Source organism: Sebastes umbrosus, chromosome 8 (assembly GCF_015220745.1).
Source record: "Sebastes umbrosus isolate fSebUmb1 chromosome 8, fSebUmb1.pri, whole genome shotgun sequence".
NCBI classification, from domain to species: domain Eukaryota; kingdom Metazoa; phylum Chordata; class Actinopteri; order Perciformes; family Sebastidae; genus Sebastes; species Sebastes umbrosus.
The window spans coordinates 13887897-13910439 of record NC_051276.1 but is presented as its reverse complement, the minus strand read 5'-3'; the positions used below and the strand labels follow the sequence as shown (position 1 = coordinate 13910439).

General features: G+C 41.2%; 1 protein-coding gene across 1 annotated transcript in view; it reads right to left on the bottom strand.

Annotated features, from left to right (window-relative positions):
- Positions 1 to 21012, bottom strand: part of bmpr1ba (bone morphogenetic protein receptor, type IBa) — a 109856-nt gene extending 88844 nt beyond the window's left edge. Inside the window, exon 1 of the mRNA XM_037778073.1 lies at positions 20834 to 21012. The gene's annotated coding sequence lies outside the window, so the exon portion shown is untranslated. The remainder of the gene's footprint in view (positions 1 to 20833) is intronic.
- Between the last annotated feature and the right edge of the window lie 1531 nt (positions 21013 to 22543).

Below are 22543 nucleotides of genomic sequence, written 5' to 3'. Positions count from 1 at the left end.
AAAACCTCCAGAGCAAGCACACCTCGACCTTAAAAAAAAAAAAAAAAACACATTACTATTTTTTATCCGCTAGAGCAGTCTACCATATTTCAAATTAGAGCCTATTTTGCAATGAAAGCATAATACCGGTATATAGAGAAACCATATCCAACACCAACATGCTTGTTTAAGTCATGTCTCCTTCTCAAGAGTTAACCTCAAGCTGGGGTGGACAACTTTGGAGAAATGAGCAAGAACCCCCCCCACCCCTGTAACATCTGAGAGGGGCAAATTTAATAAATTCCTAATCTTTTACACAAACAGATGTGCCAGCACAATCTAGTTGTTACTTAATCATTCAGCAGCCAATAAATGTATTGTCAGCATTCATCATTACGGTCACAACACACAGATGTGTAATACAAACATCAGTCAACCAAGGTTCCTCTAGGTTCACTCTGTACAAGAGATAAAGTGCTGTCTTGAGCAAACTTTAGAAATTCCTAACATTTCACACAAAATATAGCTCTGCTAGCTCAGTCTAGTTGTTACCAAATCATTCTCCGGTGAAAAGATATCTTTTCTCTCAAATAAATTAGCTACCGCAGTTTCAAAGCCATAGCTACAGTAACTACCTATGGAGTCAGATCAGTCTCAGTATTCATGAATGCACACAAAAGGATTCACAAATGTATTTCGGGATTTAAATATAAGTGACTCTTTCAAAATAAATATTTTTCAATGCACACAAAAATAGTTATTGTTGTATATAAATGTAAAAATAATCCACGTATAAAAAAATAAGGTTCACAAATATATTTCTGATGCATACACAAATATTTCTTTGTATTTCAAAGTATTTGCAATTTATCAAAAACATATTTGGATGTTGTTACATTTATTTACAAACTGTTGAACCTGCATTTACAAACTGCTTGTTGTATGTCAACTTCACTGCATTTGTGTGTGGGTTTTTTGAGACTGTACTGACATGGATCAATTCTTTTTCAACAGGGAATTATCTGTAGCCAATCAGATGGCTCTTTCACTTTCAGGGCAGAGATTCAGGGGTATTATTTAATGTGATCACGTAGCATTATATAGCTATGACGTTACATGAACCCCTAGATCAACCTCAACATGGAGTGTGGTAGCTTCTCTCCACAGGTAAGTGATAATTCTCCTGTCGTTCATCATAAAATATGTTTGAGTTATGAATGCTTGCTAGTGAAGGGGCATTTAAGACTAGCGTTAAGTAACAATTTAGCTATATCATGCTGATAGACAACCTAGCAACCAAGCATGCTGCTTTTGGATGTTCTAACGAAGGCAATGCAACTACAAAACTAAGAAACAGGGAATAATATTTCATAGCTGAAAAGTTGTTTTACAATATTGTGTATCATGTATATCTATGGATGTAACACTATGTGATCACAGTAAATGATACCCTCAAATCTATGCTTAGAGTGACTTATCTTTATGGACACAACGATAACTATTTGTGTGTGCATTGAAAGGTATTCATGTGGAGAGTCATCCCAAAATACATTAGTAAATCCTTCTGTGTATTCATTAATATTGAGACTGATCTGACTCCATAGATACCTAACAGCATCTGAGTGAGCTGAATGTGTTGTACAGTGGGAAAAATAACTGGCTTTCTTACACAACAAGTATATTCTAGTCCCAGTGTTCAGTTTGGATTATGGCTGTTTCACCTCATCTCTTCTGTAGATTAGTTTCCTCTCTGCAGTTTGCAGGGCAGACAGGACTAGACTGTCTGTGTGCATGTGACTGACTGGCAGGGGCGGTATGCCTCCTTACGGATTGTCCTGACTGGTCAAGGCTTCGGCGCCCTGAGATTTTGTGATTTCTGGGACAGCCACAGAGACTGGAGTTTTTCTCAGAGCATTTGATAGATTAATGTAAAGAGAATTTCACCAAATATTACCAAAATGTCTTTAAAAAAATTGCTCAGCTTATTGCTCTAACCCAGCTTTAAATGTCAATAGCCAAACCACACTGTCAGTCAAAGTTGTCTTGTGTAAATGAGATACACATGGGAAGCAATGTTGAATTTTGAATTTACATAGTGTGATTCAACGTTATTAATTGGCTGTGTACAACTGACACAAGCAGTATTTGCATGTGTAGATGTAAAACATACAAAAATGTAAGAACTTACCTTTGTTCGGGTTGATAAAATACTCTGTGAGACCAGCTTTGTCAGTTTTCAATTTAATGTGTTGTTCGGCATCCTCTTGAGGACGGATCCGTCTACTCCTCACAGATCTCTCCATTATTCTTCCTTTGTCAGCCATTTCATCTGTTTGAAAGAAGAATTTCATGTTCATTGGATCCACAAGAGTTTCAACTTTACAGTCACACCCAATTTATGTATTTCCAAGACTGTTAAGGGACCCCAGTATGCGGAAATATTCAAATACACCATATATAGAATACATTTGCACTGCATGCAAAAACCTGCATGGTTTCTGCCCCAAACTGCATGTGATTATCATAAAGTGGGCATGTCTATAAAGGGGAGACTCGTGGTTACCCATAGAACCCATTTACATTCACATATCTTGAGGTCAGACCCCTTTTAAAATGGCCATACAAGTTTTTCCTCGCCAAAATTTAGCATAACTTCGTAGCGTTATTTGGCGTTCTTCCTGACTAGCTAGCATGACATGGCACCAATGACTTCCTTATGTTTTCTAGTTTCATATGATACCAGTATCTCCACTATAGCTTCAAAAGTGAGCCTGCTACAACCTCTTAAAGACAGAATAGCGGCTGGAGTGTTAAGGGGTTAGCATTTATCTGCACCATTTCAACAGAAAATTGTCGGTTTCACATTTTTCAATGATTTCGCTGTCATTAGCATCATACAACTGGATGAATCACTCAGCATAAATCTGATAAATCCAGCAATTTATTTCATTTGCTCATCAAGTGTGCCTAACTAGCTAGCTAGCTAGCTTTGCAGCTGAAATATCAATTTAAAGTCACCAACTAGCCATAAAATTGTCAGTTTCACATTTGTAAATTAGTCTGCTGTCATTACACGACATCCAACTCATAAAACCCTGTTAAAATCTTCAATCAACCATTACCTACCTTAAAGGTTGCTGCCTCATGGTGTCTTCCTGCTGTCTGTGACTGCAACACTGACTGTGGAGCGCACTACCTTGACCATGTGATCACGTGACCATGTGACGTCTGTTCCCAATCATCAGGAGTGTGGGAGGGGCCTATTGCTAAACATCACCTTGCTTGTAGGAGTTGGGAGCAGGTGAGGGTAGGAGACAAGATGTTGAATTACCATTCCCAGTCTGGGTTAGACTAAAGACCTTATTCAAAATTGCTCAAAACTAATAATAATTATTATTAATAACACAGGTAACATTTCACCCCTTAGGAGTTATCAATTAGCCTGTTTATTACACATGCTTGTGTGTGCATAGTGATGGAAAAAGTGGGGTGGGAACAGTGAGTGAAATACCCCAGCTATCTCCTCAATGACACATCTTCCTCTTGCTGACTGTTAATGGACATGTTTAGCCTTCCCCCAAAGGAGACTGGCGATCAAATCCCATTATGTTACATGCACATTTGCATTGATGATGCCTTTACCTGCACCTGGTTTTCCCATAGCACATAGCCTACTGTATGTACAGGCTACCTATTCAAATTATACTGTGTACAGTTTTCAGAATACTGATGCTCATCCACATCCTTACTGCTAAACACATACCCTATAGGAATGACAACATATTTGTAGATGTTAGGACAGTAATCAAAGCAATTGGCTTAATTTTTAACACAGAAGTCAGGTGCCCAGTAGTCTCTTGCTGTTGTTCAGAAAAATGTAATGAATGCATAACGCAGAATGGATTAACTCTGCTGAGGAAAGTAAAAAATGATGGATGCATTTCATAGGGAGGTCTTCTTGGTCTGAAAAATGGTGACATCTGTCCTAGTGCATCTGGGCAAATGTGAGCACCATTAGAATCAGAATCAGCTTTATTGCCAAATAGGTAATCAGATTAAGCTACATACAAGTTTGACTTGGTGTTGTAATGGTGTGTAGCAATCAAAAATACATAGTCAAAAATATACAGCCTAAAATATGTAAAAAATTAAGAGGTCCTAAATAATGAGTCAGTGGGTGTCCTAGGGCTTGTTGATGAGGTCAGCTGCAGTCGGGAAGACTGTTATTTCTATATCTTTCTGGTCTTTCCTGCTCGCGTCAGTTTCATTTCTTTCCACCATTTCATTTGCAAAGTAGCTCTTCTGGCATTATAGTGGTTTCTGGACTATTGCTTATAGAATACTTTTGATATTAAAGTGTAGTATTTGGCTCCTCTCACCCTGAACTGACAAAGGAGAGTATATGTGGATATAGCCTACTTTATACAGCCAAAATGCTGTATGTACTATATTTACATCATATTATCCCCAAAACATGCATCATTCTGTGACATTAGACTTTTTACACACATTGATGATGCTTCTATCATCCCCTCTCTCTGTAGCCCTCCAGATGTGTAAATCCTCTGCTCATTTCTAGCACCTGAGCTAATTGGTATGTATTGCTCCTGGGTCTGACCCAGGTTGTATCTGAATTGAACCAGGAACAACCCGTGTTTACTGGCTTTGTTTGAATTGACAAAAGAAGGATTGAACCAGGGTCAGATAACCCTGATCTGATCCTGGTCATTGGTGTGAAAGAGGTATCACAGAGCCAGCTTCACAGTTTATAGTCTACTATTTAAAATCCTCTGTTCATAAGCTACTTACATGTGTTTGGGACACTACAGAAGTTTTAAATAAATTGAGCCAAGTCGATACTGTCTGGGACTTTATGATTACAATGGAAGTAGAAGCACTATTCATAGGCTGTATTCGAAACCGCATACTATACTAGTAGTACGTACTAATTTGGCCAAAATGCAGTATGTACTGTATACTGCATACTGCGCTCCTCAGTAGTATGCAGTATGCGGTTTCGAATACAGCCTTAGTTTTCAGTCACGTGACTCGCGCAGAGCCTGGAGGGCAAAACCAAGACCCCAGGAAGAGCACAAGGCTGTCAAATCTTTATTTTTTACAATCAGCAAGTGTTTACCGCTCAAGCGAGGAAAAACAAAGATATATATACAAACTGCAAGTCTTAGGCACATGTGACCCACAAACAGTACCTGCTGCAGTATTTTAATCATTTAAGTGGAAGTAGACAACTTTTCAGTTATCTAGCACGCTAGCTTATCAACTCCTCGGTCATAACAGCATCTAATAACTTTAACCACTGCTCATTTTAGAAACGTCACCGCAAGAAAACCTCTTCTTTGTTCATGTAATGTGCGTTTAGATTGGTTTCCCATAAGCCTCGCTTTCACTGTGCAATTCTGTCTGATACTGGGAAAATTTAGGCTTGTTAGCTTGCTAGCATGCTAGCTACACCAGCTAGCGCTGACAGCAAGTAACAAACATCTATGATCCATTGTCTGGTTGATAATCTAAACAAAGAAGACGTTTTCTTGCGGTAGCCTTTCTAAAATGAGCAGTGATGAAAGTTATTATATTCTGATCAAGGAGTTGATAACCAGACAGCGTTAGCTAGCATAGCTTGCTAGTCGAAAAGTTGTCTCAGCTACGTCCCCGGAGCTGTACTTTGGTGATGTTTAGCTACATAACGTCACAGTTATCTGGACTTTCAATCTGAATGGTGAAGGATGACAAGGTTAAGGACAAGAAATTAACATTGGTTACTGCGGTCAAGCTAGCTGTCACTACTCGCATCTCTGTAGTTGAAGCAGCCGCTGGAGACGGACACAGGCAGAGCAGACGTAGTAACACCGCTTGCGAAGCGATGTCTGGAAAATGATTTAAATGGTTGAATGGTTAAATGAGCTGGTTTGATGGAGATGGAGAGACAGCTAGCTCGGTCGTAGTCGTTGGCTGCATGGGTGTTCAGTTTCAGTCAGTGTTGGTGTAGTCCACTCTCGTCAGGGACGGCGGCACGTCTAATTTAATTGCACAAATCCACAATCCTCTGATCAGGGTTTTGGTTCTGAGACGGTGCTGTATAAACACAGTCCAGTCTCGTCTTCTCTTCGGTTTGTGCATCAAATTGAACAACAACTAACAGTGTTGTAAAAGCTGGGCTGTCGCTGGTGGACAGTGGAGGGCAGCTTTGTTTTGCCCTCCAGGTAGGCGTTCCCATAGGGCTGTGACGTCACGTGAAAACTATGAATACACTAATATTGATTAATCTGATGGCCTTCGAGCAGTCAGTCATTATCTGTCAGATAGAGAGCGACTGACACCTCCACAGGCTTTATAGTGGAACCTACAGAGTGGGTATTGAGTAATAATGTGCCTGTGTTTCAAGAAAGATTGTTTAGACAATGCAAAGGGACTATGATGGGAGCCAGCTTTGCCCCTGATTACGCTTGCCTCTATTTGAGACTTTGGGAGTCTGAATACGCCTTTAACCCTGCAATGAATCGCTTTAGATAGAGATACAGTTTTATTGTCATTGTTCAGGACAACAAAATGACTGAGCCCTCTTACTGCACTGCAGCACATGACAAAATAACAAAAAAGAGGTGGAAAAACAATTTAAGAATTAATGACGTGATGTATTGTAGATTTAATTTTGATATCATAAGGATTTGATGGATTTCCATAAACTTTCCAGCCAAAAGTACACAAGTATTCCATTAGTACTGTATATATATATATATATATATATATATATATATGTACAGTAAGACAATGCTCTCCACCACCATCTCCATAAGACCAAATGATATAGTATAACCTTTCATCTTCAGATCTACTTATTGATGTCTGTGGTTGTATATGATGCTATATGTCCTTTTGTTAAATTGTTTGTCACACCTCAATAACTGGAATCTGCTACACACTGTTAACCTGTTTTGTTGTGTATTTGCCTGCTACCCATTGGTGAGACTTGATTTTTTTAACTTGTTTATGGTCGCATAAATTTGATCTCTGGAAAAATCCATGTTTGACTGTTGCTGCTCATTGCTCCACCAAACTTTACACCTCAATCCCACCAGTTTCCATCCTGTTTGTAAGAGTTAACCACCTCAAAACCTTACACACATCAATGCTTAAATAATTAGAATCCTATATTATAATATATATTATTCTGAAATGAAACATTGTGCATAAGGAGTGCTTTTACTTGTGGTAAGTATATTTTGATGCTAGTAGCCTACTTGTGTACTTTTACATACAACATGTTAAATGCAGGACTTTCACTTGTAACAGAGTATTTGTACACTGTGGGATTACCATATTTACTTAAGTAAAAGATCAGAGTACTTCTTCCGCCACTGTTAACTATGGAAGGATTTACTGTACATAGCACTTATGCCTGCCAGCGGCAATGCTTGGTGGGGTTTGGTAAAGTAGGCTAGCTGACCATGGTAATGGTAGCTACATGCTACCAATAGCTTGCAATGCATATGTATGTACATTTACTTAGCTAATTAAGCTAAAATTAAGTTAGTTGCTAATATTTGCATGCCAATGTAGTGCTAGCTATAACGCTTGGTAGGGTTTGGAGATGTAGGCTAGCTGGCCATGGTAATGTTAGCTACATGCTACTAATTGCTAGCAATGCATGGGAATCCACATCACCACTGCAGTTAGCATGTAGTGCTAATATATGCATGTTATTGTAGTGCTAGCTTATCAGGCAAAACGCTGGCTACCTATGGGGTCCTAGACATACACACACACAGATATGATAATTGTCACTATTGGGGACAAGTTCCACACACTTCCACCAGATGGCGATGTAGAGTTATACACAGATTGGGTGGGGGGGGTAGTGTTTGTCACACACAGATACACAGAAAAATGATAAAAATCACTTTTAGGGACCATTGAGATTTTAAGACCTAAACACATTTTGGAGCATGCTGAATACTATTTAAATGAAAAACAACTGGGGACCATGGTTTTTGTCCCCAAAGGCAGAGGTGTCCCCGTGTTACTGGTGTGTAAACGCATGAAAGTCCCCAATTTTATCCTAAGTAAGAGCACACACACACACACACACACACACACACACACCTCAATCACACAACCACATGCGCTCTCTCCCTCCTCCTACCCTTATGCCCCCATTTCAGGCAGGACCCTCATCCTGTCCTCCCCCTCCCTCCCTCCATCTCCAGTCCCCTGGAACCGAACAGTCACGGCTGTGTGCACCGCTGATTAGCTAGAACCTGAACCCAGTGGCAACACTGGAAAGCTCACTGTTCTTTATTGTGTATCCTTCTTAGCGAAAGGGAGACTCTGACAACTTGGCTTTCCCCGTCCTATTACCTTATCTTGTACTAATGTAAGCCCCACATTAAGGCAACTTTCCCTGTTACCAAGATACCTTTTCTTTTATACAACCATCACCAAGATTCAATAGAGCGAGCAGAGATGAACAGAGCTGAATAATTTGGTTTCAAGATTCAAACAGTAGAGGAACATGTGTGGATGTGTACAGGTCTGGGTTTGCAATTGGGGGTGTTATGTGGTGACTTGAGTGTGTGGTGTGTGTGCATGAGGTTATCTGTTGCAGCTTATTCCTTAATCCCACAACATGTGTCTGAAGCCTGCAACAGATGCCTCTAAAGGACAATTCACACACAGAGGAAAACACATTGCACCGCTATCATTGCTATTAATCCCCATTCACTGCTGCAGCCGCTCATGTTGGAACATGAGAGCTATAGGAACTGAGTTTAGAGAACAAACAAATAATTATTTGGCCTCGTCGGTCAGTAAGTTTTCAAAAAGAAAACTGAGGTATGTTTTACAATGTTCGGGACAAATCCTGTCATTTTGATCTGGCTTTCCTGGGATCTTACAGAAGGCTGACTCCACAGAATCCACACAGTGAATTAACAAACACACTTGCTGATGTGTATCGACCCGCTGATCTCTGTCTGCTTCTCTGTCTGCTGCTGATACAACTTTTGGTACTTTAAGTATATTTTGATTTATATACTTTTGTACTTTTACAGAAGTAAGATTTTGAATGCAGGACTTTTACTTCAAACAGAGTAGTTTTACACTTTGGTATTGCTACTTTTACTTAAGTAAAGGTTCTGAGTAATTCTTCTACTACAACTAAGTATTCAACAACACTACAACTTTCTTGTTCTAATGTTGTGAAGTAGAAATGAAATACAAAATACAACACTGGTACCTATCAAAACAACTGTTTACCAATTTCTTAGCGTTAAAAATATAATTAAATACTGTTGAATGTGGTACAACTAGACAATGTAAGACTTTGAAACGGTTTGAATAGCATGAAGCTCTGTTATGTTGCACACATTTCTTCTATTAGTGTATCAATTTGGAGTTTTATAAGTGACTTTGCAACATTTAGAGGACAAGATGTAATGTATTTCAGCTTGTAACGAGTACAAAGTTAATTCTAAGTGATTGCAATATGAATGCTGATCTGATGTGATTCATGTCGGTACATCTTACACAGCTGCCCCAGAGAAGGCGAGGGTTTCCTGGTGGCTCATATGGCAGAAGCATTAAACCTGGCCCATGCATAAAACATTTTAAGTCTGAATTGTGCTCTTAACCTTCACGTCAGTCCCGTTCTACTATGTCCTGTGTCATCTGCTACTGTATGCTGAGTAGAAAAGCCAGCTATAAGTCTTAGAACATAACGTATTGCAGCTAGGTACTGTAGGAGTGCACGGTAGGTGCAGGGACTTTTTTCTTTTCATACAGGAAGCTGAGCGGACACGGTTCAGAGGTTTCGACTTGTAAAAACACTGCTCCCAGCGTATCACATTGAATATAAAACCAGTGAGCATGTGGTGCAAATTTGTGTGTACGCACGCACACCTGTTTGGTTATGAATGTGAACCCAGAGATGCTGGTAGCACAAGTGAGAGTGTGTGTTTGTGTGCAGGAGAATAGGGCTGGGCAATATGATGATATACTTAAAAGTTCTTAAAATGAGAAAACACTTATTTGTCAAGTATTTAATTCACACAGGAGTAAACAAAAATAGTCTTTACCATGTGGTTATTTCATATAGACTACTTATTGAATTAATAGAAAACATGCTATATCGTGATATATATCATTATCGAGATATGAAATGACCCATATCGTGCATGTAATTATCATAAAGTGGGCATGTCTGTAAAGGGGAGACTCGTGGGTACCCATAGAACTCATTTTCATTCACATATCTTGAGGTCAGAGGTCAAGGGGACCCCTTTGAAAATGGCCATGCCAGTTTTTCCTTCGCCAAAATTTAGCGCAAGTCTGGAGCGTTATTTGGCCTCCTTCTCGACAAGCTAGTATGACATGGTACCAATGGATTCCTTAGGTTTTCTAGTTTCATGAGATGTCAGTATCACTCTAGCTTTAAAACGAGCTACAACCTAAATTAGTGGCGTTTGCGTTAACGCATTATTATCTTTGACAGCCCTAATATGAACACAAAGAGCATAAATAAATAGACCATATTTTTATAATGCAACTTTTCCAATCTGTGTGTGTGTGTGTGTGTGTGCGTGCGTGCGTGCGTGCTTGCCTGTGTGTGATGCTGACCTAATATGTAGTCATCTGCTTGACGGTGTTTGGCTGGGAACCTACAGGGCCCTGTTAGGGACATCTGGTCTCTCTTGGACGCTGTTACTCTAAATGTCTTTCACATTTTGGATCTCGCTGATCTGGCAGAGATGATTTTGGCGTTTGGCATCAGGTCATTTCCGTTTTTTTTTTTTATATCACCTAATTAAATCTGCAAACAACAGCCCTCCTCCCTTCACTATCTGGCATGATGTGATCTACAATTTTTTTATAAGCCTCACATTTCCTCCATCTACTTCCTGTTACTGCGCTCCCAATTAAAACTCATCGTTAGCCCCTAAAGAAACTATACATCACGCTAGATCATCCCGTTCACAGCAGATGTCAGTGATCAACAGAGTGGCTGCATCTATCAATAAACTCATTCAATAAGCATCACAGTGTTGCACAGGACACAACACAAAGACTCCCAGAGGCCTGCTTCTCGTTGTAATTCACTTGTGGGATGGATATGTATAAATCCACCGGACATGTAAGTGAAGAAACAGGCCCCCTCGAGATTTGATTTCACGTGCATCAGATTCACTATCTCTGGGGCGAAATTTGATTTGGTATCAATCGGATTGAATTACTCTGGAATCATGACTTTGGAGGACACATTGACGAGCCCATCATGAATTTATGTCTTGTGGGAAGGTGGTGTCTGCGAAGGCAATGTGGACGCTATTTCAGCCATCGGAGTATCAATGATGTGACGAAAAACAATACATGTGCAGCAGCAGATGGAGGGCTTTTAGAAAGAGAGGAAGACGGGGAGGGAAAGAGAATAACTAGTGGCTTCTGAGTTTGATTATACACATTATACCCCCGTCCTTTGCCAGAGACACATCTGAACAAATCAAAGAAAGCCGTTTATCATTCCAGACCTGAATGCATGCGTGTGGAGAACCATAGGACGAGTCAGTCAAAGACTACGAGGGAGACAGACCACAAGACAAGAAGCAACTACCACAAAGAGGTGCAGATAATACCTTGAACTCCTTGAACAGTTAAACATTTCTTTTTCCACTTAATCACATTCTTTCCTGGCCGTCTGACTCTGTCCTGTGAGTCACTAACTTCTTTGTCCGTTTACCTCATCTACACCTTCACACTGGATGCCTGAATTAAAGCGCTTGGTCAAAATAAAAGCCCCTGTGTGCGTGTAGGTGGTCAGATGTTTTCCACGTTGAAATATGCAGCGCAACACAAAACTGCTCATGTGTTTTACACAGCCCATCTTTTAAAAACAGTAAGTCAGGGTTTTCCATCACTCAGTCTGACCTTTAACCCCTCAGACATTCTTCAAAAATTAATAACTGGCAAAGTCACAACTTGAAGTAATTTGAAAAAGAAACCTGAAAACTGATACTTGATGCCGCTGTCTATCAAGAATGACTCAGCCTGAGTTACCCAGTCTTTCCATATCGCCAGAGTGTGACTATATAAATCTGTCAAGTGTGACTAAACACTTTCATTGGTCGCACTGGTGCGCCTAGCCTTTAAATAGCAGGTCTGTCTGTGTGTGTGGGTTATGTGTGAAACCGCGCCCTGTACTCCTCATTCAGCAACATCACAACCATAAAACATACAAGTAATTCAAAATGAAGAGAGCTATCAATCGTCTTTTCGTAAAGAAAAATGCTGCGGTACCTGTCACACCTGTCCCCAGCACTCAACGGCCCGGCCCAGACCCGACATCATTGGCAGAGGAAACCTCTCCATCATCTGTCTCCCCGGTCCCCAGTAAGATGCCTAATCCTGATCAGAGGCGCCAGATTTATTTCACAAGTCACATTTAATAACACGAGACAACTTTACCTCTTATTTCTGCTCCAATGATCGCCAAACAGCTGATCTGCTCTCACTCGGTCGCTTGACCACTCGCTCGCTACGCACATTACATTACGCTACTCTTATACTAACGTAATATGTAAACATGTGGATTGCACTCTCGTTCGCAATGCAGGGCCGGGTCGTAAAGTGAGGAAGCCAATGGCCCCTTGGATTTCCTACTTCCAGCACCCTTCTAACCTATCATCTTCAGCAGAGATGGCCTCATCCGACTCACAAATCCTTTATCTGCAACCTTTATTCCCGTATACATAATGTGTGTGGGAACTGACAAAAGAAGTAATGCTTAAAATGTATTATTGCGGCGCCAAAAGGCACAGTGAAACATTTTGGGTGCACCTTAATTATGTGGGCTTTATTTTCTATGTCTCTGTTTTATGTCTGTCATTTACGGGCCAAAAAAAAGAAAGATGTGCTGGTGCAGCTAAATGAAAAAGGCGCATCAGTGCAACCAATGTAAAACGTTAGTCTGGAGCCCTAAATTACCTCAAATATAGATATTTCTGTATGTAGTCACCCTGATAAAAGTTTTGAGTCATGAGGGGATGTCTAGACCAAGAGGTGAAGGCACCTCCTGAAACTTAAGAATGACACTTGCTCGTAGGCAAATATTTCTCCCCTCATTGATGGAATGGCACCTCAAAGGAGGCACCGTGGAAATTGGGGGTCTCGGGTTTGGAGGGCAGGAGGGATGAAATTGTCCCAAAGTGGATCCAGATGGATATCTCCTCTCTTTTTCTTCAGTCCCCCACTCATCACTCCATCATTTCTCTTTTTTTTTTCTCTCTCTCCTTTGAGTGAACTACAGACCCGGTGATTACTTTAGTTAGGAATGAGCCAAACCAAACACAAGGAGACAGAGTTGTGGTCTACCAAATACAGAACAGCCTCTCAGTTCAAAGCAGAACTGTACGCGAGTTAAAGCCTCCTCAGGGCTCAACCTGTTAATGTTTCGGGGATGTTCTTATCAACAATACACCATCTTTTTTTTATTTAGTTTTAAAATGTAAATTGTTATAAAACAGTATAACAGTAATGTTTTACCACCAAAAGGTATTGAGAGATTAGAGAAAATGGCTTTGCTCGTGCCAAAAAAACAGAGGAAAGAACCTAAAGAGGAGTGGCTGAGCTGTGCGACCTGCGTGAATTAGAGAGCAGTGAGAAAAAAATAGCCAAATCATGAGATCAGAAGCTGGCTGGTCGTATGTTTTAACATCCGCCCTGTGGGACACAAGCCTAAACTGATTCTGTGGGCTATTAGCCGGGCCAATAAATCATCATTTAAACTTGTTTTATACCATCAACCTCCGCTGCTCTCAGTACAGTATTATTACGGCCAGCAGCCTCACTTTAGCCACAGAGTTCGTCACAGTAATCTGTTGATTACTATGATCTCCTGTTGGGTCCTGGAGCTGTCCTCCATAAACAGAGGGCTGGAACGTTTCAAGTATTGTTTCTAAAGGTGCTGATGCCAAATCTTTTGTCACGTCATTCAAAAGGAAAGAAAAAGGGGAACACCGGGGGAGGAGTGGCTGAACTGTGTGCCCTGTGTGAATTATAGAGGACAGAATAACTCCATCATGACATCAGGAGAGGTTGTGTGTTTAAACGTCCACCCTGAGGGGGGGAACAGAGGAGTAATGGAGATGAAGATTAGGATAATGAGACATGATCTGGTTCGGAAAAGATAAGACTGATAAGCGCGGACGTGAATATAAACGCATCCCTTATATACCTGCATACTAAACGCTGAGACCTCAACTTTATTAAGCCTGTAGCTACACACAAAAAACACGCACACAACTATAGCTACCGTGAGCTCTCTCTGCGTTTTGGCCATATCAGCGTCTTCCTCATCACTCATTTGCTACATCAACCCAGTAGGAAAATTTCCTGTCAGATCCTATCTAGTCTCTGCAGCTCACATCCTGCTCTAACAAGTCTCTTTTTATCCAGAGGACTATTTAAACAAATGTACCACACGCTGGTCCCTCCAATTAAGAACACATAGTACTCTCTGTGACGGCTGACTAACATCAATATCAGAGGTACAGTTAATGTTTTAACTGAAAGATAATCAGATTCATCATGTCAAGTGCTTACCAATAAATACAGAACAAAACCTCATGGCTTCAGTATTGGCCACTCTATATTTATATATTTATTAATAGTGACAGTAGACTGACAAACTAGTACTGCAGTGGGAAAATAATCATGTGCAGTAGATTTACTGCATGCTTAAAATTGTGACGGGACAAAAACGATACAGCAAGTCTGCATGGAGCCTGTGTAGACAGATAGATTAACATGAGAACGTATCTCTTGCGTCAGATGTGCGAAGGAAAAACCTGTTTGATAACTTGATACGCGTCTGATACGCTCGCGGTCTCTGCACAGGGTGACAGTAAGTAAGGAACTGTTACAGGAAAAAGTATGTGTCTGTAAACTAATAGCTGTTTTTCTATTAATCAATGGAGAATTATTCTACTTTTTTTTCTTTTAACTAAGTAAATTCCTGATCTAATGACATATAGTATTATCAGAGTATTGTGTGTGATGAAGGGATGCATTAATACCGATACTGGATTGGATATCGGGCCAATATTGACTCAAATAGCCTGATCGGATATCGGTGACAATGGGGCAGATCTATTCGATTCAATTCTATGTTTATATACTATATACATTATATACTGGAATTTCAATTCCTGTTTTTGACCAATTTGTTGCCGTATTAAAAACGGTTTAAACTTTAACTTGAATTTCTGTTAATTTTGAAGATTTTTTACCACGTTGCTGGTGTTCAATTTATTATTTCAATAAAAAATAACAATTCAGTAAATTCATATACATGTATTTATTTGTTAAGAAAGCGATGTTTAAGTCAAGCCTGCTGTTGTCCTACACATTAAAGAATGATCTCAGTCACTTCCACACAGTGAGACATACAGCTTATTAATTAAACACTGGTATCGGATCAGTACTCGGTATCGGCCGATGCCCAAGTATCGGTATCGGGACTGAAAAAAGTCAGAATGGTGCATCCCTGGTGTGATGTGCAGTGAAAAATTGTGTTTCCTGCTTTGTGTGCGTCTACATGTGTCGGTGCATACTTGTTTGAACGTGTCAAAGGCAGCACAGGCAATAGATCACAGTTTCCATCTAAAAAGCAAAGGGTCAAATGTTTAACTCGTCCCAGCTTCAGAGGACAACAGAGGAGGACCGGGTGGGATCCATGTGTGAGATGAGACAAAGATCTCACACACACACATTCATACATGCACACTTTAATCTGCTTACTGTTTCAAAATATAGATTCTCACTGCACGATGCGTACACTAGTAGTACTAATTTCACATTAAAATGCGAGGACAAACTTTTAGAGCACAACACAACATGTATTCAGAGACACTGAAGATGGTTATCAACTTAGGGAAATAAGAATTCACCTGACCACATCTACCCTGGATAAATCTGAACAAATCCAACAGGACTTCTGCTATTTGACATGTGAGAGCCAGAAAACCAATCTGCCAGACAACAGACAGTGCTGTCTTCCCCGTACTGACGGTGACCTCAAGTGCTGATTAAAAAGTTATTTGTTTCCCAACCTGGGCTACATGCTCCCATGATTAACATTAAGTGTCCAAAAATGTTATTACTCGCTTTACAATAAAGTGCTAAAAAAGCCACAACACCTGACCACAACCGTAACGGCAGCAAAGCACTGCAGAGGAGACAACAAAAGAGAGAACTGTTAACAGAAGTTCAGCTGCTTTACACAGAATACCTCTTGTAGCAAATGCACGTTTTATTGTGAAATAGCAGCAGGAAGTCTTAAGGGAAAGTAATTAGCATAGATTAGTTAGTAGGAAAGTGATCTTAATCTACATTTGGACATGTTTAACCACTTTGTTTGTAGCTGAATCATTTGTTACAAAAGGGTAAGTGTTAGGTGAAGAGCTGCAGGAGATTACCTCAAACTTGCAACACACATATTGAAGGTAAGCAATGCCTTTTCCTGTGCTTGAGATGACAGAGATTTGAAGCATGCTGATAAATGCAATGCACTTTTATTTCACACAATACTACATCCAAAGCTCATTTTTATTTATTCAACTCTGTAAGCTTTTAAGAATTGTCAAGGCCTGTGGAAACCTTTCTGAAACATAAAGATAAATGCTGGAACGTTTCTATAAATCACATTGACACTGTAATTAAGAAAGATAAATAGGTATTTGAGAAGAAGGCCTCAGGCTCGTGGCTGTTATTTCTTCTTGATTGTTATCAACTCCATCTCTAAGTTGAGGAAATTGCATATTAGAGAGGCACAACACTGGCAAACTGTCCTCAGGTTCACATGAACAATAGCTTTTTTACTCTCTTTATAATCTTTGCCCCTGATGTCTCTCTTATTGTTGTTCAATACATTTCTTTAGATGTGTTTACGGCCGGCGGTGACTGTAATCGGATTCAAAGCGCTTAAGGCATTTCCAAAGGAAGGCTCCCCCTTATAAGTGGAGAAGCATGAGAGGCACGCAGCCATCACAGCATCAGATGGGAAACATTAAGAACATGACACATTTTGGAAACTCTTCTGATCTTTTAACATTTTTGGTCTGAAAAACTTGAGGAAGCCCATTTCATGAGCTGCCACCACTCCTCGCCTTGTTGTTGTATCCAATTTAACTTCCTTTGTGAACATTCTGACAGCTACATATTTAAAAAACTACATTCAACAAGATTGAGTTGTCCATATAGTCTACAGATTTTGTAGATATGATAAAAAAAAATTATTTTCTCACTTTGACCTCACTCTTAATAAATCAATCAGGTTGCATCCAAAGGTCCATACTAACGTGCTATTTAGTACACTAAAACAATATGTGAGATTTTTTAATATCTCCGAAACCTTAGTGCTGGAGCTGTTGCCCCCGCGACCCGATCCCGGATAAGCGGTTGAAGAAGGATGGACCTTAGTATGAAACCAATAGTACATGAATTGCATACTATTTCCAGTGCCACTACGGCGGCATAAATATCCCACAATGCAATGCGGTAGTGATGACAACGTTCATAACAGACATTGACGGACAGCTCGGTAATGTCGATAATGCTTCAGTTTAAATGTACGTATAAGATTTCACTTTGCTAAGTGTAATATATTTTTCAATTAAAGTTCAGTCACAGGAGGTTGGTATACGGGTTACCATGGTTACATGTCTCCAACCGGCAAGGAGGTTCCCAGGAAGTGATGGCGTAAATTACTGCTCAGTGCATCCGAAAAGATACATCCATCCATCCATCCATTATCTATAACCGCTTATCCTATTCAACATGTCTTTGGACTGTGGGAGGAAGCCAGAGAACCCGGACTGTTTATCCACACAAAAGTATGTTGAACGATAGTACACATATTGAGTAAGTAGTGGATAGTATATGATTTCAGACGCAGACATTTGATATAACCCGAATATTGCTCCATAGGGCCATTGTATACATGTACCCATTGACTATATTCTATGTCTGTCTTCTCCTCTTTGCGTTCCGCTCATCAGGCAGTTTGTTTTTGGCAAATTTAATTTGCTATTCCCGGCATGTAGATTAAGCACCAGCAGAGTGATCTGAATTTCCAGCAGTCAGAATCGTCTCACATCACGGGGTGTCTGAAACTCTTAAGTGTCTCAACTACTCTCTCTCTCTCTCACACACACACACACATTATGCGCGCACACACACACACACACAGCGAGAACAGAAAATGAGGGAAACGCTCTGTTTACAGCTGCTATGTGAAACTCAATTACACAGCCAATTGAGAATGTGGCTGTTTCTCAGATTTGCGAGATGTGTTCCTGACCTAAATAAGATCGCTGTTCCTTGTGAAGCCTCGACAACTGCATACACTTACTAGATTGACAAACAAGGAGAACAACACACACACATCTGGATGTCTGCTTCTCTCATTGATATCTGCTGAGTGTTTTCCTGCGTGGCTCCCCGGTGTTGCTGCCCCCGGACCCCCGCAGATGAGGTGAGGTAAGATTTGGAGTCACAGTATTATGCCATCTGGTTATACATTCACACACGCTCGCTCGTGTGCACCCATACACACACGTACAGATATACTCTTGTCATAACCCACACTGACAAACACCTGGACCTGGTTACTGGACTCGGAGGGAGAGTTGAATACTATGTGCATGCCTGTGTGTGTGTGTGTGTGTGTATAAGTGGGGTGTATGGGGAATACTGGGTTGTAGGTTATTCAGTGCTGGAGGCTGTGTTGAGGTTTATTTTATTTTTTTCTGCCTTCGGAGCCCTTGAAGAAGGAGGCTCCCCTTCACCAAGTCTCATGAATTAAAGGCAGGTCATTGCTACTACAATATGTAGAGCCATTCTCCCAAATACAAATCCCGACAGAGAGCTTTTCTACTATTTTTTTCTGACAGTAACTGAGTAACATGATTGTAGGACTGTTGTGGATATAGTAGTGGTGCAACGGTTCAAAAAGCGCACGGTTCGGTTTGTATTGCGGTTTTTGGGTCACGGTTTCGGTTTGTTTTGCATATTAAGGAGAAGAAAAACGTGGCCAATTATGGGTTTGAACTCCAAAATATATAAATTGATAGATAGATAGATAGATAGATAGATAGATAGATATGGATGATATTTCTATATTATATGAAGCCAAAATGCTGATTTTATACATGAAATAAGGCAGGCTACTTAATGGTCAAGTAGGCCTATGTTCAGATAATTGCCTCTTCTATGTCTCTAGCACCTCAACAAATATTTAGCAGGCCTGTATATAACAGTGGTGCAACAGTTTACTGGCCCACGGTTTGGTTTGTACGTCATTGAACGGTGTGGTTTTGCATCCCTACAATAAAGTCAGTGTTAATATTTTTACAGAATTCATTAAAAAGCATTCGGCGAGAGTTTTAAAAGGACATAATCCAGGAACTGCTGCATCTAAATTGACTGAAATTTGTAGGAATTAAAGTTGTGTAAATGACCACAGTTGGGTCTGTAATATGCCTTCACTCACACACCGTGCGCATTCTCGCTGTCTCGCTCCACCTCTATACGTGCATGCGTGCGCACTACACACTGCAGAAGAGTATCTAGTGAATGTACAGTGGATGTTTGTGCAGAAATAAATGCTGCAGCTCCTCCAGACCAACAAAGGTTTTCCGTGTCTTGTGAAGTGACGGGGCTCCGCAGCGAGAAACGTTATCGTCTCTGACTGGGTGCCGGTGTTTCCCTGCGGGCGCGCTCGGAGACGATGACGTTTCTCGCTGCGGAGCCAACACTAGCATCAGCAGTGATTCATGGAGAGACCACCGTCTGGTCAGCTAACATTACTGCCAAGCAGGTGAAATATAGAGTGATATTGTGGTTTTAGCTGACGTGTGTCACCTCACTGTGTTGAGCGATGCTCGTTCATGTCTATTTAGAGCGAGCAAGAGCGAGCAAGCGCGACTTCCATTGACTTAACGGCCACAGGTGTCGCTGTTAACAAGCCTTTCTGAAAGTTACAAATAGTCCCTTTAAAATTGTGTTTTTACAAAAAGAATCACACAAAAAAAAGCATTACTTTAAATCTTATGTTTGCCACAGATGTGCTCAAAGTCATTCAGCATGAAAAAAGCATAACAACCAACTAATCAACTAAAGAAATCTTAGTCAACTAAGACCAAAACAACTGATAAATCGACTAATCGAGGGTGGCAGCCCTACCAGTTGGACATCTTGACCCACATAAATTAAACACTACATTAAAACAAATCACTGTTATATTAACAGTAGTAATAGCTCACTTTTGGGACCATTATTCCAAATGCATACAATAAAAAATGTGAATATACAGCAGCAGTGTCCTGGGCTAATGACACATGATGTGATCCTAACATATTGAATGTATTTCAGACAGAGTGATGCTCTGCTGCTGTCAGAGATAGGCCTACAGGTAGGAGCTAACTACTTTGTAAACAAACAATAACCGGTCATTCAAACATGAGAAGAATGTAAACAGCACTGATTTAAAGCAATGAGCAAACCAGTCAAACTCCTACTGTATCACTTCAACATCTCTTAGGTTACACTCAAGTGCTACAACATCTACGCAGTGACCTCATTTTACAATAAATAGGCTCAATAAGTGAACCGCAGCAGCAGCCTGTCAACACCTAACCAACAAACAGAGCGACGCCTGTCAGTCACTTTACAAGGTGACTGCAGACAGTCGCGATTAAAAAACACACACTGGAAACGTAATACCACGCAAAATACTGTTTGTTAGACTCACCCGCCTTCACTACAAGTTTAACATTAGCTCACTCACTTCAGGCTGCTTTCTTTGTTGTCTTATTTTGATGGAGAGGAGAAGTTGTAGCTCTCGGTAGATACAGTAGCTACTCCGGTACAGATGCGAGTCGCTCTGCTGCCCCCACGCAGGAGTTGTAGCTTTTTCTCCTCCTCTCCTCCGTCTCTCCTTACTCTCTCTCACACACACACACGCGCACACACCGGAGGTCACACATTGGTCTCACACACGGAAACCTCTCTGCTCCTCACTCAGCTGTATGTATGAGAGGTGATTAATGCCACACTGCGGTGCATTAGCTAAGAGAAAAGTGATTGAGTGAAGAAGTCATGCTCTGAATGGCTTCCAAACACTCTCTTCTACTAATAATTAATAAACAACTAAAAAAAGCCTAACTTAAAGGGACTGTTTGTAACTTTTTAAGCGTATAAATGTAGCGGGTCGGCACAAATGCGCGTTCGCATATGCGCGCTCGCGTGTGGCCGGAGCCTCGTCTCCGCTGCCTGCTCTCCTTCGCTCAGACGGCGCGCGCGTCCTCGCTGTCTCGCTCCACCTCTAGACGTGAACGCGCTCACTCCACACTGCAGAAGAGTTAGTTTAGCTCTGAGAATATTTGGTGAATGTAGAGTGGACGTTTGTGCAGAAATAAATGCTGCAGCTCCTCCAGACCAACAGAGGTTTTCCGTGTCTTGTGAAGTGACGGGGCTCCTCAACGAGTTACGTTGTCGTCTCGTTACCGACCGGGTGCCGGTGTCTTTGGCTGCCGGCTGCGGTCGGGAGGCGATAACGTAACTCGTTGAGGAGCCCCGCTGCTGAAGCCTGCGCTGAGCAGGAAAAGCCAACACTAGGATCAGCATTGATTCATGAAGAGACCTTCGTCTGGTCTGCTAACTAGAAATATAGAGTGATATTGTGGGTTTTAGCTGACGTCTGTCACCTCACTGTTTTGAGCGGTGCTCGTTCATGTCTATGTAGAGCGAGGAAGCGCGAGCTCGACGCTGACTTTCGTTGATTTCAAGGCCACAGGTGTCGCTGTTAAGCAATATTTCTGAATCTTACAAATAGTCCCTTTAAAGGGACTGTTTTTATGAATCAGAAATGCATGTTAAAAGCAACACCTGTGGCCGTTAAGTCAAAGGAAGTCAGCGTCCTGTTGCTCGCCCTCGCCCGTGCACGCGCTACCTGAATGCGAGCGTGCATCTGTCAAAACAGTGAGGTGACACACATCAGTTAAAACCACAATATCACTCTATATTTCACCTTCTTGGCAGTAATGTTAGCTGACCAGACGGAGGTCTCTCCATGAATCACTGCTGATCCTAGTGTTGGCTTTTTTTTTGTTGAGGAAACAGGGGAGACACCGGCACCCGGTCTGAGACGATAACGTAACTCGTTGCGGAGCCTCATCACTTCACAAGACACGGAAAACCTCTGTTGGTCTAGAGGAGCTGCAGCATTTATTTCTGTACAAACGTCCACTGTGCATTCACTAGATATTCGCAGAGCTACGAAGTCTTCTGCAGTGTGTAGTGTGCACGCATGCACGTGAGGTGGAGCGAGCTGTGAGTGAAGGCAAGCAGACAGGCAGAGGAGCAGAAAAGCAGAGTACAGCAGAGACTCCGGCCCTGGAGACCTGGAGCTACGGTCTCCACCGCGTCCTCCGACCGCAGCCAACACTGTTTTGCAAGACGGGCTTCACTAGATAGAACTTTGAGGTTTTGGTGCTTC